We start from the raw sequence: 27,824 nt of genomic DNA, 5'->3' as shown, positions 1-27,824 counted from the left end.
TTTATTTGTGTTTACCATTAGTAAGTTGCAATGTCTGTTTTTTTAAGAAAAATCAATCCCAGTTTTGTAGGATAAAAGTTTGCGGGTACAAAAGTTTATTTACATTATACGACTTAGTCTTGTATTTTAAAAAGAGTTTCTGGTTAGCACAGCTCAATCTGCACAGTTTAAGAGAAAAATAAATAAAAAGACAGAGAAATCTCCAGTAATATGTGAGAAATAATAATTTAGCAGGGAAAAAAAAAAAGGAACAGTTTTGCTATCCAGGTTTGCTCTGGAACTAAAGACTTCCTAAAAAAAAAATAAATCTAGAGATCCCATAATAACTGGGGAAAGCAGGCAGCAGAGACAGGAGGAAGGAGAGCCAATTAAGCAACCAAGTATACAACAGGTATTTAAAAGATTTTCTGAATGATACTCAATTTAGCAAGAAGATGCTTCCCCCCCAAAATCCCATAAGAATTAGGGATTGAAGACAACGCTGCTTAATGCAAGCTGGAAGAAAAGTGCTCTTCCACAGACTTACCTAGATTTGATATTTATACCTACAAGCACAGCGTCCGCTCCTACGATCAAAACCACATTTCTTATTAAGTTACATAATACCCATCCTATGCATCGCCGTGAATTCATCTGCTCCTGCCCTAAATTATGGATTTGCTCTCTGTACTTCCCGGCATAGAAGTGGACAGGTTTGCCGACTCCCCTGAACGGAAGACGCATCACTGTTTCTTTTTCACTGCTCTGTATTAATATTTTCCTACGTGTTCAAAACAAACCGAGAAGCACAGCAAAACCTGAGAGCATTTCAGTTTGGAGGAGAAGAAAAGTATCCAATGAAGCTGAGCAACATGCAGGCTTAAAAAAGAATAAAAAAAAGAAAAACGATGGCATAAAGGGCTGGTTTAAGCAATGTGATAACTCCTTGCAGGGCAGGGAAGCACTTGAACAGTCGCAGAAAAGGCTGTGGTACCTTCAGATTATGTCAACCGAAAAGTTGAAATCCTCATGTAAAAATACCCCGCACGTTTCATCCCTAGAAAAGCTTATTTAGAATTCATAGAAATTCATAGCCGCTAAGAGGAATATGTGCTCATAAAATCACAAACGCAAAAAAAAAAAAAAAAAAGAGAAAAGAAAAAAAAAACAGTATTTAAAAGAATAAAATAGAGCACGCAGATTAAAGTATTTCAGCAACGCAAATTTTCTAGAAATAGCTGGGCATTTTACAGGGGGAGGGAAAGGAGGGGGGGAATCCGGCTTCTTTAAGTTGCATAAAAATAAAACTACGCCGCGCCGCGCTGCTCCCCTGCCCGCCCCGCGCTGCGCCGGTGGGGTGGCGGTGCCGGGCTTATTTTTTTTTTTAGCTTTTTTTCTTCCTCCTTGTTTTTTTTTTTTTTTTTTTGTTTCCCCTCTCCCTTCTCCTTTTAGGTCAACCAGTCATGCACTGGGAAGACAACCCTCCAAAAATAACTTGTCCCTCCCCCGGAGCGCGGAGTTGAACAACCTACCTTTGTTCTGGCGCTGCGGCAGATAAGCGGCGGCTCCGCGGCGGGGGAGCCGCGGCCGCGGGGCGGCCCGGGGGGCTCGGCCGGCCGCACCGCCCGGCAGCGCTGCGCGGCCGCGGAGCGCTCCCGCCGCCGCGCCCCGGCCGCGGGGGGATCCGCGGAGCCGCCCCAGCCCCGCCGGCCGCCGCGCAGGTTACACGCGGCGGGGGCCGGGTGCCGGGAAAGGAAGAGTTCGGCAGGATTTATTTGACACTTATTTTCCGGGCAGCCCTTTTGTGGAGTTGCGCCGTTTGTTTCTTATTGTCTGAGCAGCAGTTGGAAGCGTCTCCCCGAGGGGGCCCCTCAGCCCGGCTCGGCCGCTTTGACAGGGAGGTAACCATATTAGGATGTGTATGGCAAAGTAAACAATAACAGAGTTGCAATGAAATGGAATTTTTTTTTTTCTTTCCCCCCCCCCCACCTCCCTCTAATAGTGTTGGTGTCAGTCCTGTTTTTAGCCTTTTCCCACCAGTTTTGTTTTCTGGCTTAAACTGCTCATCTCTTAAAAATTAAAAAATATACATTAAAAAAAAAATTAAAATAATGGAGACGCAAAGGGGGGTGAAGGAGAGAGGCAAGTGGTACCAGCTTCCCAATCGCTCACCGTGAGGCTGCTGGGAATGCTTTGGGTCGCAGTGGGAAAAGAGGGGGGGGAGCACTTTTAATATCCAAATAAAGACATGTCAGTTTCACAACTGAGGAAAGAAATACAATTTATGCTTGCATGCATTGCCGAGACACACAGCAGGAAAAGGGGGTTACTGGGGACGGGAAGGACAGACACTAAAATTGCAATTTTGAAAGCAGGGGTCAAGTAGAGTAGAAAAGTCCAGTCGTGTTTTGCACAATCGCAGTGAACCGGTGGGATGAGCTAAGTTGTGCAAAGCCTTGCAAGTCTGCTGGCTTTAAAGCTCTGAAATCACTGTTTTTACAGGATAAAGCACTTTCAGCAAATTGTAAAATGCAGGTGTCAAGTTAGTCGGTTTAATCAGAAACAGAGCTCAGAGCAGCCGCCATGCAAAGGCTCCCCTACCAGCAGTCGAGAGAAAAGTTCTGCAGCAAGAAATCACTGTAAGTCAAAAAATATTATTTTAATGCCTGAATTCCACATCCTAAGCAAATCACCAAGAACAACAAGTGTAGCATCTCCTCACACTAAGGGATGAGGCAGCCACTGGTGAGTGCTGCCTGCCGAGGCTCAGCACTACAGCCAGCCTTGGAGGGGATCACAGCTAGAAGATGAAACAAGTTTACACGTCTGGGTGACTGTGGATGGGGGCAGCTCTCTCGTACGACAGTCCAACACGAGCTGTTGAGCTGTTCACACCGCCAGCCAGCATCCTCCATCGAGCAACAGCCGGCAACGTGGAGCGCGCCGCTGGGAAGGGCTGACAGGAGAGCGTGGATGCTCTGCCCGTACCAGGCACCGCCGTGATAAGACACAGCACGAGGAGAGAGGTTGAAGGTAGATAGGCAAACAAAGTTGCTATGAGATCACACACTTAATTTAGAACAAAGGCAACGTTTCTCTGACAAATAGGATGCACACTTACCCTGCCAAGTTCGCTTGTATTCGGCTAATCCGCAGCAATCAGAACATCAGTGTTGACATCTAATGGTACCTACAAGCACCTCTCTGCCTTTCCACATGGCGTAACCCTGCTCCGTTAACACGCTTTAAATTTTTCAACCATCTTGTTTAACCTAAACATCTATGAAATTACACAGTGCGCTACTCATCCGTGCCGCGCGTGCAACCCCCCCAACAAAAATAAAAAGTTAACACACTGATACCAAAATCAATAAATCACACGACCAAGTAGCAGTTCAAAAGTTCAAAGACATGATGGCCAGTTCACTACGTCGCAGCACTCAACCAATAATAACTTGACTCCATCACTCCTCATAGTATAGACAATTTCATGGCATCATTTTCATTAGCCTGTCTCAGTGAAAATTGCTAGCTATTTATGTATACGCTAAAATAAATTAGCCATTTCATCGAGCACCGTGATTCTTATAAAATACATTAACACAATACTCAATTTTCCAGTTGGAGTAAATAAATAAATCAATAAATTCAATACCGAGTAATTTTTATTTTTTTCGATTGTGGAGCTTCAGCTCTCAGCATAAGTGTTTTTATTGGGTTTATTTGTTTCAATAAAAATTGAAATGGGCCAGTGATCTTAGCAGTAAGATCTGGGGGGGGAAAAAAACAGCCCAGCCCTATCTAATATCACAAAAGTATGCTGTGCAGTTCAGCCAAATGGTAATATATAATTTTAGGGCAAAAATAATTTTCATTACAGTTATTAAGCCGCCTCTTAATTTTGAAAGGTTTTTCTCTCACCTCATGCATTCTCCAGCCCAGGAAGAAGCCCCTGGGCTCCCTTGGAACGGGTTCTGGTCCTGCACAGCCCATCCACCTGGGCTGGAGGCAACCCCATGCCACCTTGGAGCTTCCATGGGGAAAACTGGGGTAGAAAAGTTGCCAGCACTCATGTTCACTATTTTTAAGCACTTACAGAGTATAAGATTCAACATGACTTTGATACCAAGGATAAGACAGGACCCAATGATAGGGCAGGACAGGAGGATGGGGAAATGCTGGAGAAGAGTTCATGGACACTCCAAGAACTTAAATCCTTGAAGGAGGCTGTTGTGTCTGGCCCTTTAGGGCTGTGTTGCCCTGTAAGCCATGGCCAGTAGATCACAGGCTGCTGGGTGGTGACATCCTACAGTGCAACTCAGGTGTCCTTTGGGGACCTCATGTGTGGCTTACAATGCCTCATGCTCTAGAGAGATGCACCTGAGGAGTCCATTCCCCTGCCTTGGGTCAAACACATATCACATCAGGGGATGGGCAATGGGATGATTCAGAGTTTGGCCCTGCAGAACACTCACACATAGACAGGAACCTGCTACTGTAACCTCAGAGCAAAGGAGGAGAGGAGACCCACCAAGCCCCCAGCAACCTCCTCATCCTTTAAAACAGCCCTTCTCTACAAGTCTAACACTTCACTGCAAACCAGCTGCTCTGCAGTGAGGACAAGAACCTGTAAGGACAAAACCAAATAAAATATGTGACATGAATTCAGCCTTAGCAGTGAAAACACCAAATACATTAACCAGCACACACCATCTAGGCCCATAATGGTTCAACGTAATTCCTTAGAAAGGCTGATGTGAATAGCACAAATTGCAAACTGCTTCGTGCTAACAGGAGGGTACTTTTTGTTCATATTCACTCTTTAACCTAATCAGAAGAAAAGTAAATATCAGGTCCAATTTTAATGAGTGACTATAAATAAAAGCTTTTATGCAAAATGCACGGTTTGCAAAGATAACGATTTTAAGGATGATGTCACTAGTGACCTACTGAACTACATGGCACATGTCAGACAGATGTCTGTTTCTTAAATTGCAGTAATAAATTAGTAGCCACAGAATCTGTTCTGTTGAGAAAACGTGAAGCTTTCCCATTCAGATAAAGTTAAACAATTGTTTCAGTTTAGGTTCATGAGTTAAGGTTACTATTGACAGGGGCATCAGTGCAGGCCCAGATTCATCTGCCTCCTCTTCCTCCAACCCCTGTGCAGCATTACTTCACCCCAACAGAATTCAAGACTAACACACACTGAATGCCTTCCTCTAACTTTACACTGATTAAACTATTAGTATTTAAAAGTATGATACTTGCACAGGTGTTGCCACTAACACCAGCCAACATACCATATCCCATCCCCATTACCTTGTTTTCAGTGGACTTGTCAAATTTTAGTCATTTTGTACTGAAGCCTGCCCTTGCTGAGCATTCACAATCCAAATTCTGGCCAAAAAAAAAAATCCAAAACTCCTGAGGGTACTCCTGAAAACAAGGAACATCACTGATCTACCATGGTGAGCAGCCCCCGTCACCACTTCTCTGAGAAGTCACCAAGCTCCCACGTGCCGGAGAACAGACATGAAAACAGGCAGGTAAAAAACCTTGTGGGAGGCAGGTGGATGGCACCATTCCCCACCTACTGCCTCGTCCTCTTCCTCTCTGCCCCCCAGCAGAGGGACAGACAGGGGTACAGGAAGCCACCTGATTTGAATAGAGAGGAGACATGGCCAGCTCGGAAGCAGGAAAATGAGCAGACAGGGACAAGAAAGCCAGAGAAATGAACCATGACTGCCTAAGCATGTCACTTATTTCATACTGAGGGTTGCTTACATTTTTTGGCCATTACAGAGTTTAGTTCAGTTTGGAGCATTTTTGGAAACCTGTAGCTTGGCCAATCTGAGAACAGAATGTGCAGGTATATCCAAAGCAAAATCCTGGACTTCAGTATGACCTCCCTCTCTGTTTCACATTTTAGCCTTAAAACATGGAAAATCCTAAGGCTGCTTGGCTAACTGGTGTTTGTGTTCTCACTCAGCCAAGCATCATCTATTTCACTAATCCTTTTCTGAGAAACAGCTGCCAAGGCCTTCGTGGAAAGTTCTGGACATAGAAAATTTCAGCCCAACTGGATTGGCTTTTAGTCATACTGTGAATACAGGGTTTTTCAATGGGAAGTGTGGGTCTCTACTCTGGAAGTGTTTTGCTTTTTAATAGAAACAACATAAGGACATAAGGGACTGCCTTGTGTCAGTAAAGAAAATAGAAATTACTTTTTCTTTCCTAATGCTATTTTGCTGGTTATCCATGAAACATCAACTTTGTCTTGTCACTTATCATCCCATGCACAGCACTGGTAAAAAAGCTTTATGAAAAAAAGAAAAAAATAATACAATTTAAAAAAAGACAACACAACTAGGTAGTGAGCTCCATACAGGAGGGAGCAATTCATTACCGAGACTTCCCAAAGGTAAATTGCCTTCCTCTCCTTTCAAACCCCAAAAATCAACCCCCGGGAAGGGAAGGGAAGGGAAGGGAAGGGAAGGGAAGGGAAGGGAAGGGAAGGGAAGGGAAGGGAAGGGAAGGGAAGGGCCCGTGCACTGCCAGGCTGTGTGGAGACTCTCTGCTCCAATGCTCACAAAGATTTCTTGCCGGGTAGAGCTCCAGAGGAGCCTGAGCTTATGATAAGCAACGGCATACTTAACAGTTACATGTTACCATTCATGATAATGCAATATTTCATTTGGGTGATTTAGAAGTCCCTCTTGACCAACTTACAGTGAGACACCAAACGCTTCATCAATCACAACCATTTTTATACACAATCCAGAGCAAAAACTACAGGGAGAGTTGAATTTTCAGCAACTCATTGGGGAGGGAATTGCTACTAGCTCTGAAAATCCTCCTATCTCACCAATTTTTATGTTAGATTCAAATATATTTTCTTTCTAAGCAGCATTCCATTTTCCTGCCTCTCTCTGCCGCGTTTCTTATCGTGGCAGGGTGAAAGAGTATCCAATTTAATATCTGTTTTGCAGGACAGGAGATTTTTTCATATCTTATGCACTAAGGAAAGCTGCAGGGGATGGCTTAGCAGGCTGAGCATCACGTTTTAAATACCTAGACTCCCTGGAACCACAGATCCCATCAGGTTGACTGAGCCCTTCATGTTTCTGGGGTAGATAAATTAAGTGTCACGCTGTTTACTTTGTTGGGGTCTGTTCAATGAGGCCTCTGCAGTAAAGGTCCTGTCTGTTCTGCATGGAGCTGAAGGTTAAAGTCTCATGGTTAAGACAGAGCACCAGGTGCCACCTTGATCTCACTAACTAATGACAATTTTGCCATTTCTGTTAAGAAAGACAATCCAGGGATCTGCCCCCAAAACTTGCTTTACGTTACTGGATGACTGAAAATTATTCAACGGCTTATCGGCCTCGGTTTTGGTGACTGTTAAACGAAAAAAATACATCTACACCTCCCAGATGTTTAATTCATAAGTTATACAAAACTGTCAGATCTATGGATGACAGAAGAGAGATATTCATCATTTTTACAGCCTGATTTCTGTGGTTGGAGGTAACCCTATGTTTCTGCAAAGTCATACCCTCTTCCCACTCCTCTGCGCCACACGATAGCAGTGGCTGAGCCCATTGACATTAATGGCTCACAACAGAAGCTTCTTAGAAATAAATCACTGGAGAGGAGTAGTACAAAATAATCAGGAAAGACAAAAAAATAAGAAGAAGAATCACAAAAGTGAGACCTTTCATGGCCTGTTGTGTAGACATGTATCCATCCTCACAAACACAAAAGCCTCCTCAAATCCAGAAACCTAAGGGTGGTCCCTCTATCTCCAAAAGGTCTGATTCATGGAGAACAGACTCAGTGTTGGAGAAAACAGGATGCCTTGAGAAGGGCAGCTGTAAATATGCACCAGGAACCTATTCCTGGCCTTACTCTCAGCTTTGCAGCTGCCATTATTTTACTGGATTTAGCTACACAGAAGATTCTGGGAAAGGTGAGTGAAAGGAAATAAAATGGAATGATAGAAAAAAAAAAAATACAGTTCTTCAAAATAATTTCCCTTTTAAGTAGAAATTAGGCAGAAAAAAAAATTTCCTTTTATATTGGTTAGGAAAACAACTGTGTTTAATTTGTTTCCACAACAGCTGACAGTACACATTCCCTGTTTAGGGTACCAGAAATAATCATTATCACTCTTAGAATGTGTGTTATGGTGACATACCAGAGGTTAAATGTGGCTGTTGGCTTTACTGGCTGCAATTCCTTCTCAGGTGGTTTAGCACAACTCCCATATTTTTCTTCTCAAACTACCCAAAAACCTGCTGGAGTTCCAGCCTACGGACATTACTAGGATTAAGTAAAAGAGGTAGAAAAGACTCTTTCAGCTCTATTTACACATAACTACATTCAAACCAGGTTTTAATAGAGTTTGGCTACTAGACGACATATCAAACTGATTTTTGAAAACACCTCATATTGCATCTAAGACATCCAAAGATACTGTTTGTATTGCAAAGGGGAAAACTCCACCAAGGAAAGGTACCAGACAAATAACATTGGGTATGGCCTGTTTTTACTGTTGTGTTTGATATATTTGTTTTTAGAGGCAGGACAGACGTCCTTCGAAATGGTGATCAAGATATTCCCTGTCAAACCAAACCAAACCAAACCAAACCCAATTCAACCCAACCAGCACAATCTGCTAAAAAGAATGAGGACTTTGCCCCACATCCACCTATTGTTCCTGGAATTTCACTGTTCGTAAGTTTTCACCGCCTTAGTTAATTATGTGCAGGTCTGCCCTACATACTCCAGCTCTAGCAGGGGACAGAGCTAAAGGAGAAAAAGTAAGGAAGGTCAGGAGGTGGCTGTGCAGTAAAACTAAACCAATTAGCACAGGTTTTCCTCCAAAACTGTTTTGAAATAATTATTACAGCACCTCATTAGCTTGCACTTTGACAAGAACAAAAACTCCTGATCAAAGTCCTGTCCCCAACAAAGCCCTTGCAAGGTGGCTGGGTGGCAGGTGTGTCTCCAGACTCACAGAGAATCATAAAATCCTTAAGGACAAGGGGTGGGAGCAAGATGATGGAGGTGCACTGCTGTCCCACACATTCATCTCTTGGCCCCAGGGACACAGAGTCAGCCGTGGAGCTCAGCCCTTCCATCTTCCTTGGCTCAGTCTAACAAGATTCCCTCCATATTCCCATTTGCCCTCTTTGTGCTCTTCTCTGAGCAGAACACAACTGGCCCAAAGAGGTGCCAGCTGCCTGAGGCACCAGCAGCTCTTTTATCAAACAGGCAAGTCCTTCATGGCCAGCACATCCCTGAATGCACTGAACTGTGCCCGGAGACCCCAGCTACGGGTCCCGGCTCAGGGAGTGAAGCAGAAGAGATAATCATTGGCCTTGACTGCAAGCTCCTGTTTCAGTGCTTCGAGTCACTAGTGGTCAGCAAGGAGACTTTTGGATGTGCTGGTGTACCCAAATGGAAAAAGCTGGAAGGAAAAGCAGGAGTCAGGGCTGTGCCTCCTGCTATCCCCAGGGTGAGCCAGGGTGCTCTCCCTGGCAGGGGGCTCCCAACAGGGCTTTTTGATGGCTGGTCACACCTGCTACTTCAAATCAACAAGCAAACCAAAGTGAGAAATGGAAAGGACAAGGTGAATTGTCGATGAAAGTGAAATATCCCTCCTCTCTATCAGCTCTGAGGGGTAGAGGATGAAACAGGATGAAACTGGTTTTGGTTAAAGCTGTAAAAGAATCGCAGGGAGAGAGCACTTACAGAGAAATGTATTTTCATGTAAACTTTTATGCCCCCATCCCTTGTAGCTGGACATCAGGGAGGATGTTAATAAACATCATCAGGGGGAGAAAAACACAGTAAAAAAAGAAAATCAGACTACAAACCCATCTTTTCCAAGATGTTCAAAATAGCTTTGCAGCTATATACTGCAGGGAGCCGAACACACTCAGATACAAGTTTGCATCTTAAACGTAAGCGCACATACATACAAACAAGGTTTTGCAGATATTTGTTAGCTGTACTACAAGATTTTCCAGGACTGGTGCTGCAGCTTATGTTACCGTGCTTTTATATAGCTGCAGATCAGCCCCCTAAGAAGCAGCCTTGGAGAGAAGCTGAAATAGTGACAGTTTGTGTTGCTGGGGATATTTCTGAGACGCAGTTGCTGTTTACTGTGTTTCTATTTCCAATCAAGCTGCAAAGTCCACCCATAAAACATGAGGAGGCATTTCTTTGGGTGTGGGAGAGAGCAACACGCACACAAGGAGGACCAGCTCTTCAGCTGCTCCACCAAAATACTCTTAGCCCTATCTGCAGCACAGCATTTGGCCCATGAAGAAGAAAACTATAGCCAAAGTCCCCAGCTACAGAGCTTCTCTCAGTATATATTTATGCACAAAGCTCAAATAATTTAATACCACGCCTCACTAATCATGTGAATGCACAATTCTTGCAGGGGCAAATGGTTCTTTTATCTCCTGCACCTCTTGCTCTCGGCTGGAAAAGGTGCCTCAGAATCTTACTGGCACTTTTAAAGGTGGCACCTACCTATCTGTGGCACAAAGAGTCCAATGTGATTCCTTGTAGGCTCCCCAGAACAGATTAACCCCCCCTACAAGGAGTCAAAAACTAGTTCTAATGATGGTAAATCACGGCATGTGGCCAATTGGACAACTTCCTTCCACTTCAGAGGGAAAATTGGGTGATACACTCTGGAGTATACTCTCCTTGGTACGCTCCTGTTACCTGTTATTGCTAATGATTGTACAAAGTGTGAGAAAAATACTACAAACACCTAAAACAAAGGAAGATCTGTCAAGAATATGCAAAAGCATATGCAAAGGGATCTAAAAAGTATTTCAACATAACACAGTTTTCTTCCTTATTCCCTTCCTTACTTAAAAAGCAAGAGGCGTGCAGGATTGCAAAAACATACAATGTGCCAACAAATGTACAAACTACAGCTCATGAAAAATAGTGAAATGGAGACCCAAAATTTGAGGCCAGTACAAGTTCATAATATGAACTGGAGATCAGAAAACTGGCTCCTAAGTAAGAAAAAAAAGAACACCAATTCCATTTTTTTCTAAGAAAACCATTTCCTACCAACTTTGAAAACAAGAATGCCTACAGTGATCTGGGCTCTCTGTGATGGTTTTGGCTTGGCTCCCTTGCCCCTCCTCAGCTGCATGGCCAAATGTGAGTCTATCCATGAGGTTCAGAGAGTTGTGTTCTTCGTAACCTTCCACTTAATGCTTCCAAGTTTAGCCTGCAGTAAAACACCCTTTCAGAAATTTCCCTTATTCTTCATTACTTCTAAGGTGAGAGTTTACATTTCAGCCTGTATCTGCGATGCCAGACTACTGCAGAAGCATGACACTGAGTTAAATAGACTGGGGTTTAGCCTTTTTCTACTTTTTCTCAGATTTTTAATTTATTTTTTTAGAACCATTACAAGAGCAGCTCAGTGGCTCTTAAAAGTGCCATAAGCTCTTGGCTGAATTTTGATGCCTAGACACGAAATACAGAGGTGATCTCTTGGATGCAAGATTTGCAACGGCAACTTGCAACTGTCCATTGTGGGGGGGCAGTATCATGACTAATTATTACCTTCATTAAACACCCAGTGACAAGTCCATGCTGTCACCACATCCCTCCAACGCTCATGAGTATGAAGAGAGATGGGGTGAGAACTGAAAGCGCCCTGACTGCTCCTGAAAAACTGTTCTCCTTCCAACCAGCTGCTCTTCCAAGCCACAGGACTCCTTCCAGTGTGGTTATAGGCTCCACCTCAGTCTGGGCTGGTCAAGATGAATCTTGCCTTTGAGCAAGCAAGAAAAATTCACAAGGCAGAAAATCAGATTTGGAAACGAAATGTTTTGTAATCTCCTGCCATAATATTTGGCTAGCAGGCAAACTTCCAACCTTTTCAATAGCAAAAAAACAGACAATTACACTGTCTTCTACCATCTCCTGGTGTATTAAGGCCAGAGTGTGATGTGATACCACACACACTTAAAAAGCTGTATGAACAGAAGGGAGTGATGCACCCATGCACAGTGGTAGGAGACAGCAAACATAGCACATGGAGTAAAACAGAGCCAGAAGAACTGCTTCTGTTACACAAATTTCTCCTCTCATGCTCCCTTGCCAAACTGGACACAGCTCCCTGGCACAAGGAACACCTCAGTGATGTGTGGTTACTGCTGCTGGAGATGACTCTCTGCACCAGGAGAACCTGGAGCATCCAACCTTTGGCCAAAGAAGGGCACGAGACAAGGAAAAAAGAAACACCAAAGCCAACCAGCAGTGCTGAGCATATGACCAGCTCTGGGTATGACTGGGTTATTGTACTCCTCTTATCAGCACACACGAGTTCAAGGTCAGCCTTGATGCACTCACTGAAAACTGACACTGCCTGTGTCCTGCAGTCAGCACGGCTTCAAACCAAGGCTTCCAATTATTAGCAGTTATTTTGTTTATTATTGTGGGGCCTCAGGACAAGCAAAAAAAGGAGCCCCATTGCGCTCAGCATCATACAGAAATGCTTAATTAGCCTCTTCATAGGTTGTTCCCTTCAGCTTCTTTTAAACAAGATATTTTCAAATATAAATAAATTCAAATTTCAGAATTCCAGAAATCAGTTCCCTGGAATTTGCGTTCGTAAACAATTAACATGAATTTGCCTTTCCAAATTTCCGCTGTACACAAAACACTTCAACAAAAGATTATATTCTAAAATATTGGTCCTTGGGATGTAAACAGACTTTTGTCGCTCAGTTAAAGCCTGGATATAAGCTCAAATTTTCTCTGAACTATGTGAAAGTTGCAAAATCATTTGTCTTCTGTTGTTTCTTTCCTCAAACTACAGTATTTATATATCAACAACATAAATGACAAATGTACAGGAATATTCACAAATTGGAAAAACAAATTAAGAGCTGAGTTTATACTCAGTAAAAACTGATCTGTGAAATGTGGTGCCATGGTGTGATCTTTTGAGTTTAGCAGATTAATGAAACCAGCTCACAGATAGATGAGTACCAACACTGTCACAGAAGTAAATGCAGGAATACACTAATAAAATTTGTGAAGGAAAAGTAAAATCTCAGACTTTGCACTTCCTCTGGAGGTACCTGGTCATGTACTTTCTCAGAGATGCCAAGGTAGCTGTCTCCCATACCAGCACTTGACAGTGCTCTTAAAACTTGCTAAATTCAAAAGGGGAAAGAAGAAAGTGAGGCAAGAGGAAGGCAGCTCATCCTTCCAAGAGCCATTCACCCACAGCGTCCAACAGCCCCAACTTGTCAGCAGATAGATCCTGAGGATCAGACCACCACTTGAAAGCATTTTATGACCATTTTCAAATGCAAATACTTTCTACTGAGTCTCCACCTTGCTCAGATTTGTACCAATAATTTAGAGGTCACCAGCTATTACATCTTATTATCTAACCCTTCAGACTCTGCTATCTTTCTTTTTACTCTTACTGTTCACTGATGTTTCCATTCACCTTTGAAGATGCCTTTTTAATTTAGCTGGGTTTTCAGACCACACTGTGGATTACATTTCCCACAAGCTTATTCCAGCAATTTCTTGGCAATAAATGATATTTGGATACCCCACAAAAACCCCACATCAAATATTGATTACTGTTATTTCCATTACCAGAAGCTAAACTAGTTAGGTCCTAAGGGCAAATTAAAGAGCTTGCTTCCAAGTCCTGGTCCTTTAGAGGAAGGATGTAACTATTCTCCATAACAAGGAAGATGCTGACACAAAAGCAAATAATGGCCCTAAAAATGGTTCATTCTCTGGCATGGTTAAATAAAGAAAATATAGTAAACTACTTTGCATGCAAAGGATAAAATCAATATTGTTTCCATTCAGGCAATAAAAATTACAGCACATTGCTTTAGATACATAGATACTCTTTATTTAAGGTGGAGTTTCCACAATTCCCTGCTGAATACCCAGCTCTGCAGCATGCACCTCTATAGCACTCAGCAATCTCTGCTTGACATTAGTACTAAACAATATTCATTAAGAGCATAACACTAAAGTGCAACATGTAAGTAAATCAAACTCTCAATGCTCTATTTTACAAATTTCATGGGCCACTGGGGATAATTAAAAGGGTAATTATACAAAGTTGGTGCAGTTTTGAGACTCAAATGACATTTTCTGCTTTAAAGCACTTGATAATCTGGTCTTTTTCTACTAAGACAGTCTTTTTGTACTTCGATGGTCAAACAGCATAAACAAACAAGAATTGTTTTTAAGGTATTTCAATTCTTTTTTCTCCCCCTACACTGTTTTTCTTGATCAATACCACTCACTAGTTATTCCTAAAAGCCCCATATTGTCAAGAAAAGTGAGACCTCTGAAAAAAAAAAAAATCCCTGATCACCATAAAATGCCACTGAGTCTCAAGCCTGGTTTAAACCATAGCTCTGAACAAAAATGGCATTGCTTTGGGTGTTTACAGCACTGGAGCACTCGTTGGTTTGTCACTGCATTTAACCACTGCTCTAAAGCCAGCAAAGTACATTACTGGTAGTAACAGCTCATGAAAAATACAGCGAAGAAACTGCTAGTGGCAGAAGCATTTAACTTTCTTGTTAGCAGCCTCCCCCATGTGGCACTTTAGCACCAGCAAGTTGTTTATTATGTTCTGTGCCAGGCAAAACTGATTAAATGGGGCTCTTAAGAATCAAAGCGTTATAAATTCATGGAAATACAGCAAGCAATAAATTCCATGGAATTAAAAGCTTACTAGTGCTATTAGCATTTCAGGGTGTTTGCATTGTTAATAGTGATGTGCAAAAATGATGTTCCTATAAGACAAGGCAAACCAACAGAACATATGCTTTAGCTGCTGCATTTTTATACCATGTCATCATCAATAGCAATTATTTTTTCCCAAAAAAACCTCAAAAGCTCATTAATGTTTTGAGAAAAAAACTGAACCAAGGGTCTGTAGACCGAGGATTTACATCCCTAAAGAGAAGTATTATGTAGGAAACAACATTGTTGTGAGTCTGTGGAAGAGCAGGAGATGGATTTCCTGGAACAGAGCTGGGGAGGAGGGAGAAGGGGTAAGGCAGGGTGACTTTGGTGACACCACAGGGACATGGTACAACACAACTTGCTAACAATTTAATAAGTAAACTCAATGCATAGTAATTCATAATACCAAAAAGAAAGGGCAATGTAGTCTGACCTGGTGGTCAGTAAATCTGTCAACAGCTCTCCAAAGAGACATCTTTACTCCGGGTCACTCTATCATCATTCCATGGGAATGACTCTGCTGGCAGGTGACTTAACTTCTCCATCATTACTGCAGAGCTCCCTGTGACACACCAGCCCAAGCTGGGATGAGACCTTCCCTTATGCCCATCTGTTTGCAGATAGCTGATAACTCTGTAAATGGAATTTCTTTCAAGCGGAAACTTGGTGGAGAAACCACGTTAGGTGTGTGGCTGAGCAAGAGAAGAATGGGACACCTTTCCAAAACCACAGAAAAATGGGCCTTGCAGGGTTTGTTTGATTTGTTGTTGGGTTTTGGGGGAGTCTTTCTGATTTGGGTTTGTTGTTTTCTTTTTAAAAAGGAACAATTTTTACCTTTCTGAGCTGCTTGAGCACACAGCAGCCAGATAATCTAACCTGCAATGTCCCTCTGGAGGGCAAGGGAAAAATCTGGCTCTTGTTGCAGACAGGAAAATCAAATCACCGCCTTGTTGCCACAGTTAAGGTCTGACATAGGATAAAGAGCATATTCTGGGTGGTACATCATGCACAGCTGGCAGCATGCAAAGTCAAAAAAAAAAAAAAACCCAAGAAAGCTTTGTCCAGAACAAACAGTCCCTATGCCATGGAGTGAGTCAGCTGCAGGGGTAGGAAACGAACCCCAAATCCTGTCCTGTGGGCTCAAGCGCTGGGCAAAGGACACATTAACAGTGAAAACCCTCTCCCAAGACTGAAGGCCTTGACATTTTGTTTGCCTCCAGCAAAACAAAACAAAGCAGTGGGTTTTTCACTGCTCAGAGGCACGTTATCCTTTTGATGTATGCATGTCCTGGCAGTCACACATCTGCATTGGGAGAGAAATAGCCCATTTTTTTTGGCAGTTATTTAGTCCTTTTCATCTGAAAGTTGAAAATGCACCACCGGTGAACCTTTGCAGCTCTGGGTTCTGCATATAAAAAGCAGCTGCTGAATACATGCAGGGAGTGAGGGCTTTTTCTTAATGTTTGAACAGTTCCAAGTTCAAACCCATTAAAGTCCAGGTCACACCGGGATCATGTCACTGTTAATGCATCCAGTTACACGCTGAGGGAAACCCAATATAAAACTGTGATAAACTCTAGTTTTCCTGCAGAGATACTCTAAGGTCTTGCCCAGATGATGCCACAGATCACTGGATGTCAATGTCAGAGGACGAGTCTCTTTAGAGCTGTTTTTAAGGAAGTCTCCTCAAATGTCCACCAAGCTTGTTGGGACCTTTGCCCTGCCCTCCTCCTGGAGGAAGAACTTATTGTCCCACTGATGTTTTCTCCCACACATCACAGGTTCCTACACAACCAGCACCAGCAGCCCACCTGCTTCTGTGCTTCACAGTAAGCATCCCTAAATCCATGCTGCTTCTTCTGGGGGCCAGTCCTCTCTGCAGGTGGGCACGGTCCCACTTGTTCTTGGGGGGACTTCACACCTGGCCAGCTATGTCCCAGGCATGGCAGCAGAAACTGCAGATACCTGGTACCTCATCACACAGCTGCTACAGCCCTGCTCTCTTGCTAAGAGGGCAACTGGCAGCTTCTGGCAGGGCGACTTCAAAGACAGGTTCCTCAAGTGACAGAGTACAAGTGACACTGGGATGCAGAGGGATGTGACAGAGTAAGTGACACTGGGATGTAGAGGATGTAGCACAGCACCACAGCACAGCCCTGCCCACCCAGGAACCACTGCAGGACTTCAGCATCAGCTTCAAACACAGCCAGGCCTAATAAACCAATTTACCCAGCTCCTCTCTGAGCTTTCCACCCTAAAGGAGGAAAAGGACTTTACTGGACTTTTTCACTTTATCAAGTATCTAGAAAATCCAGCAGCTGATCTGGATGGATTTCAAGGCCAGTTAACCATGGCAGCTTATGGAGCAGCACTGCTGCAGCTGGCCTGCAGAGCATGAGCACAGGACACAAATTTTTGGAAGATTTAGAATGCACACACTATACACATGGGATTTACACCGTCCACATGTTGGGTTTGCACTTTTCTTCTTGCAATTTTCTGAAAATTATTGCAGGGTTAAGAAACTGGAAAGAATTGTAAATGGTCTCAGAGATGCAAGACATGTAATTTTTTGAAAATGAACAATTTTATTAGTAAAATTCAAATTGTCTTTAAAAAGAACTGTCTTGTGCACTTGAATCTCATTGAGGAGAAGCTTAAAAATGCCAGTCTGCATTTTTAAACTATGTTCTCTCAGATATTCACCATTTTAAAGAAGAACAGGCCAGACTCTCCTTTTAATTACATGAATAAAAATCCAGGTAATTCTTTACATTTTAGCTAATATTTTGTCTAATTAGTATCTTTTTTTTTCCCCTCTCAAAACATGTATTTATCTGCTGTGAAATCAAAGGCAGAAATAAATTGGTTTAAAGATAGCAGAGAGTAAATAGCAAATTTGGAACCTTTCAGCCTTGCCCTGGCAATTTGTCTCCTATAATTGACTCAGCAGACATGCTTACAATTTCTTACAACTTTTACAAGACCTCCTGTGGGCTTATTTTAACATTCTCCAAAACTGAGCTCAAAGCTTTGGACTCTCTAAGCAAGCAGCACCAAAAGCAATCATTTTTCCCTCCTTAAAAATAAAGGAAACAAACAATAAAACCACATTTTTCTTCCTGGATATTGGATCTTAAAGAGGAACAAATATGCAAATGAATTTGCACTTTTTCAGAGATAACTTGTCTGTTTCTTTTCAATAACAACATTTTTAATAATGTTCAATATGCATTCACTAAATCTTTAGAAGCAAAATTTTCACAATAAAATTCCCTTCCCAATTACTGGAATAAGATTTCAATGGATAAGGATGACAGCAATAAAATAAACACAAACCACAAAAAAAGGGTTTAAAAGTCTCCCCACCCTCCCAAAAAAAGGAAATGCTCTCATTGCTCATATTATTGATTTATGCTGTTGTTGGCTTTTACATCCAGCACTTTCTATTTCTAAGATCTTTACAGACAATTACTAATGTCACAACTCTGTGGCCCTGCTCCATTGGTGGAAGTGCCCCAGGAGCAGGAAATGCTGTGCCCTCCCACAGACATTTCCTTCCAGTACAGGGATCCACAGTATAACCCTTAATAAGTCAGAGGATTAGGTGGAGCACTTGTATTACAACTAATAATGATAAATACATGGGCTATCAAAACTAACAAAAAGTGTATGACAGGAGAAGGAAGTAGATCTATTATTCAAAAGATGCCAATTTATAATTTTTTTAAGGGGGGGTAACAATTTTACCCTTAAAAAAATCATATTTCAACAAAAACTTACTTTGAAAAGCAATATTATAAACTTGGATATTAATGGTTTGCAATGGAAATGACGTCAGAGTCTTAGTTACAAATGTCCAAATGTTTGTGCTACTCTACTAAAAAAATAAACAGTGAGCTCAGAGTCAGAAAGAACCTGTTTGAGCAATTAAGCAATATTACGCAAAACACACTGGAAAGTATAGGGCCAGCAGAGGTGGGAGAGGCACAAATTAAAATTCACAGATTACACTGGGAGAAACACTGAACAATTAAACATCTCAGAGGTGGTGTCTGAAATTCCTGTTATTATCTGAGTGAAAAATGCTTTCATACATTGTAATGAGAATTACAGGCAGGCAATCAGGAACAAAAAATAACTTTTTTTCTTCTTTTTTTTTTTTAATGCCCTAGCTCTGGGAAGAGCTTCTAGATAAAAAGGGTGGCCTCCCATAATGCCCACTGACATCACTGGTCTTGTAACACTTATAAAACACATCTGCCATCACTGAACAACAATAATTTAAACATCATGGAAGATATACTTCTGGTGCAGGAGCAGGCAACAGGCAGTGACCTTACAGATGACCAAATAAAATATGCAACAAGACTATTTCTGGAGTCATTTTCTCACATCTCCAGATTTTATAACACAGGAATGTGCACTGTCTGTGATGTAAGTGTTCCAAAGGCAGGTTCCAAGCCTGCAAGGGGCTCTTACCCTTTGTGCTGAGACACAGGCAGGGCCATGAGACCCCAGCAGACAGCTCTGGTGTGTTTGGAAGCCCACCAAGCCTATTACAAGAAGTGAAAAACATCACTGTATCCACTGGCAGAGCAGTGTAACTTGTAAAACTGTTAGCACAGTGAATTCAGAGCTCACTGCCTGCTCCAGAAGGAAACCTTGAAACTGGGTGTTTCTATCCCATTCTGTGATTGAGACCAAGTGAGCTGTTTCCTTGGTGCATCTATACTGGCAAACATCAGTGCATCCTTTTTGGCTGCTTAATTTGCAGTCACAACTTTTACATATTGGTCCATTTTCAATAAATGCATTTGTTTCAATACCTGCACCTGTCTGATCTGTGGGTGCAGATGAGGCTCATCTGGAGGTGTGCATGAACCTCTCAAGCTTGTGCTCCATGTTCTTCAGGGATTCATATTGGGTGATGGTACTAACAGGAGAAACACTGTGGGATTATGCAAAATACTGGCCAAGTCTTGCTCACTTTAGCAGTCTTCATGAAGACCAGAAAGATTTGGTCCAAAAGCATCAGATAAGAAGATCAAAACCTGCTACTGACTATTAAAGCAGAGAAACATATTTTTCTATTAGCCCACTTGAAGATTTATAAGATATTAAGGAATATTAAGAAGAAGAAAAAGAAGAAAAGCTAAATGGGCCAAAAGAAAACAAAAGAAACATATTCTCTCGAGATTGCTAATGCTGGCAGACAATAGCACAGAAAGAACTCCTCTGACAGATCTTTGAAGTCTTCAATACAGCAAGCTAGTGGGCCATGTTAATGAGATTTGCTCAGATACTTCTTAAATTATCCCAAAATGTCTTAATCTATTTTCTACATCTTCTTGACCCAATTGTTTCAGGAAACTTACAGCTTCACATGTCTAGACTGAACTTTTCATTCAAACAGGTAAGGTCTTCAAACACTTTATGTTTCTAATGACCCCCACACAGACTTTTTAGGGTTTACTCCAAAACATGCAAGTAATGCTGTAACTTCTGTTACTAATGAATACAGAAACAGTTTGCACACACTGTATCTTTGAACCTTAAGAAGAGGTGTGACCTTAGGACCTTCCAGTAACTCAAAGTTCTTAACAATTAAGTTATTACAACTTCTCAGAAAAATCCAAAAGTAAATAAATCCAGTTTTAGATGAGGCCTGACGGACACTGATCACTCCAGCTACAGGACTACCACCCCAGCAGCAAGGGAGCAGCAGGGATCAATGGGGTCAGTCTTCCTAGTCCCTGTTTCCTGCTGAGGGTGACACAAGCTCTCCTGGAAAATGCTTCCAGTGTAATTTGGGCCCACTGCAGAAAAAACACTGGAGTAAATGTCCAAGAACCAGGCTGTCTGCTCTGTCACAGAACTCCTTGTGACTGCACCCCAGTCCATATTCAGGACCCATATTCAGAAGTAGCTTCACACCACATGTTCTAGAAACAGGAGCTGTTTATGCTCCCTAGTGTGTTTTAAGACCTTTAGGTCAAAAGCAGGAAGAATCAAGGTGCCAAATTCAATAAGAAAAACATCATCCCACAAACTTCGCACTGCCTGATGTGCAAAACACTCCACCCAAGCCAGTACAGAAAATAGGACTAAGGACATCACCAGCACACCTTCTGGAAGTCACCAGCAAGGAAGAGTGCTGGGGAGAAACTGCACACACTGATGAGCCTTTCATAACCAGAAATGCGTCCGAAAGAATTTGTTTCAGGGTTTTCACTTTTGCCTGCAATGGCCAGCAAAGACATGGCACAGTGACTTCACAACCTGTTTTGAGAACCATTTCTCTTCCCAATACAACAAAGTTGAAATAAAAATGTTCTGGTCCACTTTTTTTTCCATGCAGACCAATTACACAAACCATTTTTTGTATTGAGCTTAGGAGAAAAAGTCCTTCTGACCTATTTCCTGGCTTGAAGGGAAGGGAGGAGAAATTATACCTATATAAGAAAGTTATAGCTCAAACCCACAGATTTATCTGTCGATCATCTCATTCAGCTCTGAGTTTGAGCAGGTAGCTTCTGGTTTATTATCAATATTTAATCAGCATTTAACTCTGACAAGCATTAAGATTTGAAATTTTAAACTAAGTGCAACTTTGCTAAATCCTTTGTGTTGATTTTTTGCTGTTAAAGGTTTTCTAAAGGATTCTATATTTGCTATCTTAAAAGTCTACACGTGCCTTTTGTTATCAATAATGTACAATTTTAGTAGCATGTTTTGTACTTTTCAAATTTTCAGCATGCAAGTTATTCCTGATTTACAATGCTCACTGAATGCCCTTTGATTATTGAAAATGCTTTTACTACATTTAAACAAATGACTGCTCCTGGATAACAAACACTATTGCCCATAATTCTGTAAAAATACATTTCCTCTCCCTTCTCCCCAAATCAAACATTTTGAATTCTTACTGTGAGGATAAACTGGCATATAATTAGGCATTATGCCTAACAGTGCTAAATAAAAGAGAATGTAAACATCTTAATTCTGAAGGTTTATCCGTCAAAGACCCTTGTTGTATCTCTCCTGTTATTTGTGCTTCTGTTCAGAGCTCCTTGGAGCTCACGGGCAAAAAAAAAAAAAAAAAAAAAAGAGAGAAAGAGAAAGCAAACAAACCACGCAGAATAAAAATCTATTTTGCCAGCTCTGAGCTGCCTGCCACCCCGCGTGCCCGAGGCCAGGCTCGCGCGCAGGGCTGGGACGCCGGGGCCACGCGGCTGCTCCTCAAGGAGTAGAGTCCTGCTCTGCAACTGCTCTGAGCAGCTTAACCACTAACTCAGGAGATGGGATTTCACCTGAAATTAAGCTATCAAGCAATTGAGCTCAAACTCAATCAACCAAACCCTTAACCTTCCCTGTTTCAGTGGCACTGCTCTAATTAGGACTCTATCACTATTTCCATTACTATCTCCTATTCTCATGGTTTATTATCTCAGTGGTTTCAATTCTCACCCAGTTTAAATTTGACATCCAGTTTCTTGGGCCACATATCATTCATTATGGCTTTTTTTAAATGAAGTATGTTGCAAGAAGAATCCTGCAATAAATAGGTTTTTGTTGAAAACTGCACCCCTCACTGCAGTAGAAGAAGGACAGAGCCAAACCTTCTTTGAGAAACAATCCTGATGTTAAGGACATGTTGAACAGCTTCTTTACCATTAAGTTTTAAACTTTGGTTAACAGTTTGATAACATATCCTTGAACAAAGATCCATCTGCACACACCATTGCTGCCCCATGCTTCTCCAGTCCTCAGTGTCTTCCCCCTGAGCCTGGATGAGCTTCTAGGAAACAGAGTTTGGCTGAACTCTGCTTCCCAGCTCTGCTCAGAGGTGAGAATCAATAACCTACGATACACAGGAGATCAGGCTGAAAAATCTAATGGTCTTTTCCAGTGAATCACCCAAACTGCTTTCTGCTGAAGGATGAGTGACAGAGGGGATGTGTGCCTGAGTGATGCACTGATGGTAGTAGTACAGAATAGATCTGCTTTTGGAGACACAGCCTATAAGCTTCAGGGAGTCTAAAGGTAGTGTCCTGCATTTAACACCACCAAAATTCCAAATTTTCCTAGGTCACATAGGACACAGCCACACATGAGCCAAGAACAAGAGACCCATTAATTATGAGGCCCTCTGATGCACCTGGGACTTCAAATTCTACCCTTATTCACAAAAACTCAAAGGAGGAACAACCCTGCAGAATGAGGAAACACTAGCTCCTTAAATTGCAGGATCTGCTTCTTCTCCAGTAGCTGAAATACATCTAATACTTCATGGGCTCCACCATAAAAAAACAAACCAGTAAGATTAAAATCTTGAAGAGAGGGGTATATCATATAGCTGACATACACCACTGGCATGGCCAAGGATTGCAATATTCACTTGAACTTCATGAATTTCATCCTAACTAAATAGATATTTTTGGCAACAAAGAACTGAAAAAAAAAAAAAAAAATCCCAGATCGTCCTCAGATCTATTTTAATTTAAAACAGAAGAGAACAGGGACATTTTTTCCCCCTTCAAGTACATTTTAATAAAATTAAAAATAAAAATAGCTCTAATTCACTCCAATGCATTTAGTCATTCCGTAAAATTCTAAGTTTAAAATGAAATCACCATTTTATATTCAAACAAGGTCAAGAGAACAGCACTAACGAGCACTGACATCACAGTGAACAGCAGCCACTGCTCAGCGCTTACATCAGTGTTGCTTGTTGCTATGGTGCTTAACCGACTATTAATTTCTGAAAGAAGGTGATTATAAAGCAGCCATATGAACCTCAGTCAGATGACACCCTTCAGTACCAAACACTGATCTGCGTTACTCTTCTCCTCTGCAAGTTAATTTTGTGAATCACCACTTTTGTGATGTTAATATCCCTTCCCAACTTGAAACTTTGGACCAGATGAGAGGCAAGGAGTTAATTTAGAAGCAAAGGACTTTCACGCTGCTTTAAATAAAAATCATTTTGCAGAGAGTGATATTTCTTTCCTTTTTGCTGTGCTCCAAAGACTAAAAAGCATGTGTTTTAACTTTTGCAGTGATAATAAGCAATCAAATTAACAGCTACATTTTGCTCTCCTGATCTGCTTGACGTGCTGCTGGAAACCCAGAGTGTTTCAGCCTGGGATGAAGCAGCACTGAAGCTGACTTGACCACTCTCCAGGGATTTGCCTCAGTAAAGGAACCCTGCCACAGGCTGTGCCACTGCATCTCCCAGCCCAGCAGCCATGGACCAAGGAGCTGCCACAGAGACCAGCCAGAGCAGGGTCTTCCCATTCCCACACAGGCTCTACCCAGTTACCAAACAGCCTTCTCGGAGCATGGCTGAAAGTCAAAAAGTGCATCTTTTTTTGGCCTTGCTCCTCAAATGCAACTGAATATCTAAACCAGCGGTTTCCCAGGCAAAGTATGTATTTTTAAGGCACAGCATTTACTCCAAAAGCTCCAAGCCCAATGCTGCAAACTTTATCCATGTTGCCAGAAAAGCCTTTACTTGTGCAGCTCAGGTATGGTCCTAGAGCTTGCAGGATCAAATCTTTTGTTCAGACATGCTTCAAAAATAGTGTGAAAGCCATTATATTTGTATTTACCTTCTTCAGTTGCTCCTGTTAAGCAATCTTCAGTTACAGCCACCCAAAAAGGTCACTCTTCTTACTCTGCAGAGAAAAGAGGTAACACACATGACTCTGGGTCAGTGTCAGCAGCAACACCCAATGCATTTTCATTGGCACCACATTTGCAAGTACAAACATAAATAAAGCAACAAATGAATCTAATCGCGTTTAATGGTGAATGACTTTCAGAGAGAGTTAATAAAAACAATCAAGTCACAGGACTGCAGCTTATCAGTACCAGCTAGTGTGAGGTTCTTCAGTTCAGCACAAACAACTTGGTCTTTGGGAGAAGAAAAGGAGAAGCAAAAAACCCCATGGAGATGAGACATCTTTGTTCTCTAACAAACTTTCTTAATCTTGATGTCTATCAATCTATTTTCAGTTTGAATAATAAATGAGTTCAGTTCTTTGTTTCAGAAATCTGACTATTGTCTGCATGGATTCTCCTTACTTAAGGCATGTTAAGACCATTTGTAACCGCTGCTATTTTATCTTCTGGATCCTTTCATTTTTCTCATCCTTTTCCATAGAGACAAAGTCCTAGATGAGATTTTAGAACTAGCTGCATCTTCCGAATTCAGAAAGTTGTTTACTGTCTTGGGATATCTTCTCATTAAGCATTACCAAGAGCACGCCAAGGTGGTGAGAGCAGTGGGTATTAAAAGGAGGAATAATTAAAGTGTATCTTTATAAAAAGTAGGAGGGAGAAAACAGCACGTGTAGGTTTTTTTTACCCTGTATATTACTGCATCTTGTGTACTCTGTCTTATGCAAAAGAGTATGTAATCTTTTAAGAAACATGACAATCTGCCACTTTCTGTTCATGTAATTGGGATCAACATATGGTACAAGAGAAAAGAAAAACATTTGTTTATTAATTTAGATCAAGTTACTAACTCAAACCACTAACAGCATTCAGAATTAATTCCACATCAATTGACCAAATACCTTAACAGAGTAAAATTATAACATAATTTCACTGAAATGCTGATCTTCTGCTGCAGAGGTACAGAGTACTATGTAATATAGACAGAAGGAAATATGTGATAATTTGGTGACACCGGTGACTTCATACGAAATGGAAAGTCAGTGACATGTGGATGTGTAAGACAGAGCTACGTGAAACTCCATTTCATAAAATTCACACAGTGATGTGGAGTTTTGGGGGTGTTTGTGAAACTCACCAAATGGTAAGCTGTGCTATTTGCATCACTAGGTGAAGCTTTTTACTGGAGCAGTAAAATACCAACCTCTGGGAAAAAAATCAGAATCTTCACTAAGTTCACTCAAAAGAATATGAACTCATTCACCATTTATTTTGGAAGGAAAAATATTTCACAATGAGAATGAGGCATTACTTCTTTACCATTGAAACCTGATTATTTTCAGCTGGGCGAAAAAATGTTACCTTGATATGAAATCAATATTGGTTTTATCTGTTGCTCACTGGCACTTTATTTCATTTTTATTTTTTATGTTTTGTGTGAGAAGCTCTTCACAGTTCTTGTAATGCCAGTACCAGAACATCAGGGGCCAAAATTTGAGCATGTTTGCTGTATAGGAAGCCTATGTTCCTTGCTGAGGTACACATATAAGACATTCCTGATTCTGCACTGTAAAGGACATAACACTACTCCATCATAATAGGTCAGGGCTCACCTTCCTGAAAGTATGTAAAACAATACATCTTTTATGTAAAATACATGACCTCTGACATGTGATGTGCTCTTAGATTAGCAACAATAAAGGCTTTTATCCTGCTTTGCTGCAGGGGTTATCTTGGGTTTGACACTTTAAACCTCTTTTCATATTTATCTGTTTTATAAATTTTCTGGGTATTTGGCAGTCAGATCCTTATTTTGGCAGTATTTTGGCAAGCAGGCTTCATTTCTACCCTGAGTCTTCACGATAGCAAATGAACCATCTTAAAATGTACTTTTTAAGGAAGTTGCTGAAAATTACATGTTTGCATAAAATGTGCATTCAGTATCTCTTTGGGCAGTGCTGAATAAGGCAGGTATCATTTTCTAAACACATTTGTCTTGCATGAACCACACTCCAAGGAAATCCGGCTCAACCATCAGCTGGTGGGAGACCAACAGGGTCTATAGGGGGCTGATGAGGAGTCAGCTCTCCTCACAAATTACTCCCTGATTGAAATCCTTTAATTTCTGGTTATCAAAATCCTGCTATATGTTACCTGGCTTTCAAAAATATGGAAAATGCACCATTAAAGTTAAAATGAGCAGCAGAAACAGCTGTTCCCACCTGTGAAAATTTCTCATTAATAGTCTAAAAGTTGAGTATCTCAAAACATAGAAACACAAATACAGACTTTCCTCCTGAAACTGTTTATATGGGTGAGCAAATTGATGTAGGCAACACACATTCCTTCCATCATGCTGTCTTTAAGATAAACACAAAGTACCATCAACACTGTAAGTGTGTGTGTGGAGCAAACAAAGAAAAAAATCCCATCCTACCAAAGCAAGACATTTTGCTACACTCATATTTTCCCCCAAAGGAGATGATTAAAATAGAAACCAAAGCACAAATAAAAATCCACTTTGCAAGCAAGCAGCAGTGGTCCTGCTGCCTGGTGAGCAGAGAGAAGGTCTCAAAGCATCCTCAACGCCACCTCCAAGCCTCAGCTGATTCCCCACATGAGGAAGAGTCCACACAAAACTCTGCACCCTGAACAGATTTTACCAGATAGTCCTGAAAATGTCAGGTTCGTTCACCACGTGCCTCAGTTTACCCACGAGTGAGATAGGTAATTGTAACAGAGTTTGAAATCCTTGGATATAAAGCTACTTTTCAAAACAGTGTTTGGGGCAGGATTTTGCAAAGACAACAATAATCTCAACCCGAACCTCTTCCAAGAGAAAGGCCCACCCTTGTCTGGATCAAGCCCTACTTATTCCCCTGGTACCAAGGGACCAGGCAAAGATCAGAATCTTTGCCATTACACCTGCTGTTGGGCTGGACCTTGCAACTCTTCTGATCCCACAACATTTATTTGATTTAGTGATCTCCTCCTCCAGGGCAGCGAGGTCATTCCAGGGAGGCTGCAGGATGGAGCCCTAACTCCAAGGGATCACCGCAAAGCCAAAATTAACCAATAATACAGAGAATACTCAGAAACAGAGACCATCGCAGAATGAAAGTCTACTTGAAACTCTAACATTTTTACTAATATCTAAATGAGAACAGCCTTGGGTATAGCCAAAAATAGATTAACAAGGACCTTGATCCCACACAAACTGGCTCTGAGTAATTTTACACAGGAAAGTAGAACACCAGTTGAGCTGCTCCTCTGCTCAGAATTATGCATGTACATTTCTTTTCGTCAGTGTCCCAGCCCTCAGAAACCTACAATTTATTACAGGAAACCTAAGGCAATGAAGGAATCTCCCC

The 27,824-nt window shown here is 41.6% G+C and overlaps 1 protein-coding gene across 17 annotated transcripts in view; it reads right to left on the bottom strand.

The window, feature by feature from the left end:
• FOXP1 (forkhead box P1) overlaps positions 1 to 27,824 on the bottom strand; it is a 380,257-nt gene that overhangs the window by 195,656 nt on the left and 156,777 nt on the right. For 14 of the 17 annotated variants that reach the window (XM_085590023.1, XM_085590035.1, XM_085590025.1 and 11 more), the window contains one exon: positions 24,384 to 24,449. The gene's annotated coding sequence lies outside the window, so the exon portion shown is untranslated. Of the gene's footprint in view, positions 1 to 1,511; positions 1,631 to 24,383; positions 24,450 to 27,824 lie in introns of those variants that run through there. The other 3 variants (XM_021550666.3, XM_085590038.1, XM_085590033.1) reach the window with 2 other exon arrangements.

Source organism: Lonchura striata, chromosome 12 (assembly GCF_050655825.1).
Source record: "Lonchura striata isolate lonStrDom1 chromosome 12, ASM5065582v1, whole genome shotgun sequence".
Classification (NCBI taxonomy): domain Eukaryota; kingdom Metazoa; phylum Chordata; class Aves; order Passeriformes; family Estrildidae; genus Lonchura; species Lonchura striata.
The sequence above is the reverse complement of the archived record's forward strand: the minus strand, read 5'-3'. Positions and strand labels throughout refer to the sequence as shown.